This window comes from Ochlerotatus camptorhynchus, unplaced genomic scaffold, assembly GCF_037179485.1.
Source record: "Ochlerotatus camptorhynchus isolate MF236.1 unplaced genomic scaffold, CSIRO-AGI_Acam_v1.1 ptg000036l, whole genome shotgun sequence".
NCBI classification, from domain to species: Eukaryota; Metazoa; Arthropoda; class Insecta; order Diptera; family Culicidae; genus Ochlerotatus; species Ochlerotatus camptorhynchus.
Genome location: NW_027040527.1, coordinates 2,367,362 through 2,375,320, shown reverse-complemented (window position 1 = coordinate 2,375,320; position 7,959 = coordinate 2,367,362).

Genomic DNA, 7,959 nt, shown 5'->3' with positions numbered 1-7,959 from the left:
AACGTAATTTCATCCATCAACTAATACCCTACTGTTAAATACATATACAATTAAAAGTAGTTCGGTATAGTATTCTCAATCTCAAGTCCGAGTTTTGATGAAACTTGAGCAATATTAGGATTATTGGTAATGAAATGAATAGGATCGTTCCGTTTCCCATACATTTTCCCATATAAAATTTAAAATTCCCTCGCAAATTGAGATTATAACCAAATTCGATCAAATTTTGCCCAGTTGTTGGGGACCTGAATCAGCATTGAAAGAGCAGTGGGAAACCCAGTCTAATGTAAATGCTTCGAAAAATGATCATGAGAACAGCCAAACGTAACGAAACATTATGGTGCTTTATTAAAAAAATTAACGGGCATCCTTTTGGATGGGGGATCTAAAATTGAATTGCATTATTGTATGGTATAAGTTGTTGAACAAAATAACGTTGAAATTAGCTGCTAAGACATGCTAACCAGCAAGATACACGCCCTTAAATAAAGCTTTAAGAAATTATAAAAACGGACGTAAATCCTTAAAACGAAGTTACGGTAAAATGCGGTTTTCAAGGGGGGTATGTTTGTACTCCATTTTCACCCTCACCCTATAGCTTCGTCCACTTGAGGGATAGAAAAGTTTCTTAAAATGATTTCATGTACAATATTTATAAAAAAAAAGTAATTTTTTTATCTTAGTGTATACTCCCCTTAAGCAAAAAATTGCACCACTCAAATAAAGTACTCAAAAATTTAAGAAACATTCTACAAGTCATCAAAATGCTACACTCAATAGTTTCGTCGCAAATTGCCATGTCCCAATTTTTTTTATTTCGTTAGCATCGTGATGTGTCGCTCAAAGTGCTTCGCAGCATCCAGGTTCTCTGTCTCCAATTGAATATTGTTGAACTTCTTGTTTATCCTGCCCAGTCGCACTGTTACTTCGGAAGAATCTCGTTGCTGGTCGTAATTGCTGACGAACCTTTCCACCACATCTCGAACTCCGCTAACTTCTTCGCATTCTTTCTTGTCATCTTGAACCACCTTGAACCGCTGAACTACGCGCACCTGACGTTAACACCACGGACAATCGTATGAAAATATCCTTACCGACAGTAAGTAGTAAAATTAACGTTTATTTGTTGATTTTTTAAAGTTTCAACATTTGGTTTTACATTTCAATTGTTTAGCCTTTGGCTCTTCATCTTTGTTCTAGTTTAGCGCTAATTTACAGGATATCCATTTAAGGGATTGTTTTCGTTTGAATTTATTAATTTGATAACCTTCCTACTTGAGCACAAGAACCTACCTAACCACTTTAACTAGGTCTCCAAACCATGATCTCATGATCTGGTTTGATTGCAGACAGACAACTCTGAACCTTTCCAGCGTGGACGTCTTTCGTTCCTCGAGTGTTTGAAGACCGGCCAGGTGGTGAATCTCAGAATTACGAGTTCGCGGTGAACTTTTTTTTTATTATTATATCTTTATTTGTACAGGCTCAATCGAATAGACTTTACAGAGCCGAGTTATAATTTTACTGTCTTATATATAAAGTTAAAGGAACTGGACCGAGTACTCGCGGTTGTCTCGAGGTTAGTGGAAATATACAATTTTTTGGATGGAAAAATGGGAGAAGGAGGTTTCAAATGTGGTTTACGATACAAATATTTAATTAATCCTAAAACATGAAATTATTTCTATTCATCTTGAACACAAACATTGAAAAACAATCCCACGCGTACAAAATACAAACTAAACACAAGGCTAATCAAACTAACAAGCTAAGGTTAATATTCTTAAAGTAAACATATATGAGTTTCATAAACTCCAGATCGCGTCTAGCCAAAATATCCCGAACTGGAACATTAGGTTGTCTACCTCGAGCCCGAAGGGAATCATAAAAATGTGATCTGACTCCACGATACTCCGCACAAGACCAAAGGATGTGATCTGCGTCCTGGTAACCTTGTCCACATTCACAGATATTGCTGTCTCCCAACCCCACACGGAACAAGTGAACGTTTAGACAATAGTGATTGGACATGACACGAGACATCACGCGTATGAAGTCTTGACCCAAATCCAACCCTTTGAACCATGCAAACTTCGTCACTTTAGGGATAATTGAATGTAGCCATCGTCCCAAGCTCCCTTCACTCCATTGATGTTGCGAGCTAAATGTCGCCTTCCATAGCGCCTAACTTCGCAAGTGAATCCGCTTTCTCATTGCTCAAAATTGAGCAATGCGAAGGGACCCACGCGAAGGTGATGATGAAAGAGCGCACGGATAAAGCACTAAGCAGCTCTCGTATTTTCAAGAGAAAATACGAGAAGTGCTTTACCGGCCTAATGGAACGGATAGCCTCGACAGAACTGAGACTATCCGTAGAAATAAAGTAGTGGTCTGGAAGAAGTAAAGCAATAGTTTCCAGAGTGTAGTGAATTGCTGCCAGTTCAGCTACAAACACAGAACAAGGAGCTTCAAGTTTTCGAGAGGCGCTATGAAATTCATTAAATACACCAAAACCAGCGGCTCTTCTATTAGACATCCATCTGTGAAAAACGTTCTTGCAGAATCAATGTTCGCGGTGGACTGTTAAGGATCATTATGAGGATCTTGTTTTGGATCCTCTGAAGCTTTTGGTGGTGGCACTTAGCACAACTATCCCAGATTGGCAAACCATACTCAGTAGCCGACAGAATGATCTGCTTGTGGACAGCAAGCTTGTTTTTGAGGGACAGAATGTGTTTTAGCTGCATTGAATCAAATCTTCCAGCTCTTGAAATGACATGAACAGAACATCCAGGCCTGATTGTAGTTTACTCGCCAGAGCACGGATCACTCGACCCTTATAGATGATGGAGGAGTCATATGTGAACATTGACACGATTCCACCACCCGGCAGGGCAGGAATGTACCCTGAGGGACCCCTGCATCAACGCTGAACGTATCAGAGGGGACATTGCCCAAGTAACATTTAACGTTTTATGAAGTACTACAAGACTTCTATAAAGCAACATTCATAAAACCCTGGTCAAGATAGCTTTGCCTTTATTACATCCACCAAAACCTCATTAAGACTAAAATCTGTCTAGTTGGCCCACCCTGAAGAAGGTTCTAAAGAGTGTATTATCGAGACATTTCAAGAATGACTTGCTGCAAAAAGGTGCGACACTGCACAGCAACTGTTGTGGTAGTCGACAATAGAAACAAAGTGCGACGGTGCAATCATTGCGGAACCGCATCGAGTCCCTCCCGACAACGGTAACTAGGTGGCGGATAGAGCTGGGATGGCGGCTATACAAGTTATGGGCAGATAACATATTCAAGAAGTGGTTCCAAGCTCATACGAAGGTTTCGTGATCGCCAAAATTAACGGAAAATGCTTAGGCAGTGGAGTGAGAAAGCAGATGTTCCAATGCAAGAGGACACAGTCAGCTGGAAGCTCTGGCAAAGTTTGAAGCTATGCTGTCCAATGAAGGCACCAGCAGCACTTTTTGCAGAGATGGCCTGAAATGCATTATCGACGTCACTTTCTGCAGTCCGTGTGTGCGAAGGATATACCCATAGCGACCATCAGGCGATCCGATATGGCATCGGCCAACGGAATATTGTGGCAGTCCGGAGGAGGAGAAGTGGCGACCGAAAGTGAAGGACTCCGTGTGGACAGACATGACCATGCCGAGGAAACTGGAGCCAAATAACAGACGGTGTCCCACTTACTGGTGGAACGAGTCACTTAGCACCCTCCGCGCTAGCTGTCTCAGAGCCAGAAGATGAGTTAAGAGAGTAAGAACAGAAGCAGACAGAGCCAGGGCCGCACTTAAACGAGCGATGAAGCAGAGCAAGTCAACCTGTTTTAAGGAGCTGTGTCCAGACGCTGATGCCAACTCCCCTGGGCGACGCATACCGAGTCGTGATGGCGAAAATTAGAGGTCCAACGATGCCGCTGAAAGTCATCGTGGAAGGACTTTTCCCGAAGCTCGACCCAACGACCAAGATATAGGAAACTCTCAGCATTCACCACAGCTTTCCTTACTGCCAAAAAGTTCGACAATGATAGTAAGACATAATAACAGAATGTAAGAATATTTTGAGATAATCCAACCCTTACCAACTGAAACGACGATCAACAGTAAGTTTTTACCTTCTATTTAAGACCACCAGGCACCAGTTCAACGCGACCATCTATGAAAATAGAAACTGCATAAGGATGAGCCACATTAATAACCGTCCTCGATTTGCATACCGAAAGAAGAGTTCGCCATTCCGCGTGACTGTCTCAGACGCGATCTCCCTGCTGTGCTATCAAAACGCATCTTATACCCACTGCCGGTTTATGCATCTCCCCGACAAGCATACATATAGATCCACATATCGGATGGCGATGCAGTGAACCGATGCGAATTTATGCAAAATCCTCTCGGACTCCCCGATCGAGCATCTGTCTCTGCCAAAAACCCTCCTAGTCCCTCCCCCGCTCCCGGGCATCCAATCAATGCAAAACCACGGAAAAGAAAGTTTCGCCGATCTCACGCGCTCTTCTCTACATGGTATGCAAATTTGGCGAGGTAAATTAGTTGAAATTTTAGTCTATTTACTTTGTATGGCGATTAACGTTGTGCCGCTGTGCTGAGCCGAAAGAAGTTATTACCTCCTTAATGGATGATCCCATAGCTGGGCCCATTAGTCCCATCGCCATCGTGGACCTCTCCACCGCAGCCACAGGGTCAAAAGATCTCCAACCGAACATCGCCACCGTGCAATTTAGCCCGTGGCGACTAATCTTTTCTCACGCGTGCTAAATGGCGCTTAAGATACCCTCGTTTTTTTTTTCAATCCCGGTATGGCACCCATATACTCCCCCACCTCCAGTATCAGCCTACCTTAGAAAGATGCAGTAGCATCCCGACTGAGAACAAAGCAGCAATAATTCGGATTCCTTTGGATTTTACATTTCGTCGTCGTTTATCGCAGCGTGAAGTCGCGCCTCGCTCCTCCGATGCTGGACCACGACGACGACGACGACGACGACGACGATAATCAACAACTTAACTGTCTCTCTCTGTATCTCTCTTGGACTGTTTATTTCCCCCAAACCCATGGTATCGAAAATGTACTTCCCGCTTCGGATGCACTCCAACCAACTGGTGGCAATTGTCGTTCAAATTCTTGCGAAACAACAGCTTCAGTGCCTAGTATGGTATCTCTCAGGATAGAGCAGCCCAGAAGGTGGAGACACTTTGAAATTTGTACACATCTCTGTGGTCTGGTGGCCAAACTTTCTCGTGACGATTTCCTTGCTTCCTGGATGCAGCCCCTTTAAGAGACGTCGTGGTGTGCCTCTGTCTTATCTAATTTGATTTTTATTCTACACCGCCGGTGCACGATTTTCGTGTTAATCTACACCTCTCGTGCTGCTACTACATGATTTTGAGCGGACACTTTGGTTGCAGAGGTTAGCGCTCACTCGGTTGCAGCAGCTGCTTGATTGGAGGAGCACTCTTGGTCACATATGTACGGCACTATACGGCAACATTGCGACCGATGTCAACGAGATTGTTGACTCGGGGGATTAGACTGTTTGGTTAATGGATGTGGGAACGTAGACGTTCGGAATGAAACGGATTGTTCGAAAGAACAAGAATGCACTCCAGATTTTTTTTTTATTAATTTCTTTATTTGTACAGACTCAATCGAATAAACTTTACAGAGCCGAGTTATCATTTTCGTTATACATTATTGATGTCTTATATTTAAAGTTAAAGGAGCTGGACCGGATACTCGCGGTTGTCTCGAGGTTAGTGAAGATTTACAAATTTTTTGGATGGGAAAAGGGTGAAATGTGGTTTACGATACAAATGTTTAATTAATCCTAAAACAAACATAAAAAACCCACACGTACAAAATACAAACTTAACACAAGGTTAATCAAACTTACAATCTAAGGTTAATATTCTTAAAATAAACATATATGAATTTCATAAACTCCAGATCGCATCTACCCAAAATATCCCGAACTGGAATATTAGGTTGTCTACCTCGAGCCCGAAGGGAATCGTACAGCTCAGATCTGACTCCACGATGCTCAGCACCAGACCAAATAATATGATCGGCGTCCTGGTAACCTTGTCCACATTCACAGAGACTGCTGTCCCCCAGCCCAACACGGAACAAGTGAGCGTTTAACGAATAGTGATTGGACATGAGGCGAGACATCATACGAATGAAGTCTCGACCCACATCCAACCCCTTGAACCAAGGACTCTTCGACACCTTAGGGATGATCGAATATAGCAATCGTCCCAAACTCCCTTCACTCCACTTATTCTGCCAGCTGACGAATGCACTCCAGATGCGTTCCATCATCCAGAGGCAAAACCTGAAAATTACACCACAAAGGTGCATAGTGAAACAAACTTCCCTAAAAATGTTTGGTGCACCGTTCTGGTGAATGAAGGAGCATGCTTTATTGAAAATTTCTGGTGCAAAATTTGCATCGCTCTGATAAATGAAATGAACGGAAAATTTCTGGTGGCACAAGCTTTATTAAAAATTAAGCTACATTGAAAAAATCTGGTGGAAAATATGCATCGTTCTGGTGAACGGATGGGAAAGTTTTTTGGAAAATTTTTGGTCTTAAATTTGCATCCTTGTGCTGAATAGGGAAACAAATTTTAATAATAATTTCTGGTTTAAAATTTGCACCTTTCTTATGATTGGAGGGAAGCTGCTTTACTGAAAATTTATGATGAAAAATCTGAAAATAGGAGCAAGTTTTATTTAGTGGAGAACCTGCAACACTCTGATGATAGTAGAAACAAGCTATATTAAAAATGTCTGGTGGAAAATGGAAAAAGGAAATCTGCACCAATCAGAAGATTGGAGAAGAAATTTTTATTGAACATTAACGGTGGAAAATTTACATCGTTTTGATCAATTTAAATTTTCTGTTATGCAATTTTATGGGGGTAAGTTGGTATTGAAAATTCTGGTGTAAGATTTGCAACAATCTGCAGCATGGAGAGGCAAGCTGAATTTAAAATTCCTGATGTAAAAATTGCACAGTTCTGGTGAATGGAGGGGCAAGCTTTATTGAACATTTCTGGTTGAAAAACTACAACGTTTTGGTGAATGGGCGGGCAACTTAAACTTGACTTCCGAGAACCTCAAGAGTATTGAATTCTGAGGACAGTTCTATAAGAAAAGATTTCTGGGGATGATTCCATTAAAATTCTGCGAATAATTTCTAGTGAATGCTGCAGATATTCCGAGAAGAACCTCAAGGATATTCAATTCTTATGACAGTTCCAAAATATTTCTGAAGAGAATTCAAAAATAATTCTGCGGATAATTTCTAGTGCATTTTGCAGATAGTTCCAAGATAATTTCAAAAAGAATACCGAGAAAATCAAGTTTTTAGTGAAATTCCAAAGGATTTTAAACAAAATTTCAAGCGAATTCAGTGGATAATTAATAGCTCATTCAGTTCCATGGTGTTCTGAGAAATAATCATAAGGAGTTCTAAATATAATTCCAGTGGACTTCTGAGAAGAGTTTCAAAAGAGTTTTAGGAGAGTTCTAAAAAATCTGAGAGAACCTTAAAGATATTGAATTTTGAGGACGGTTTCAAAGGATTTCTGCACAGTAAAAAAATATGAATTATAATGGTCCATGCATGCTAAAATTGAAGTATGTAAACTTCCTTTTCACGTAAACTAGCAACTTGCAAGATATGTTGCTTTCAAAGATGGATGGTTGCATACAATATTTAGAATATTTTATGAAATGACTCATAAATTTACACGATCTGTAATGTGAATTTTTATGATATGTGACGCTCCATTTATGTGCATCATAGTGACAGAAATTTACCCTACTTTTTTCGAACTGTGTGGGGAGTATTCTAAGAAAATTCTGCGTATAATTTTTAGTGAATCCTGCAGATAGTTCCAATATACTTCCGAAAAG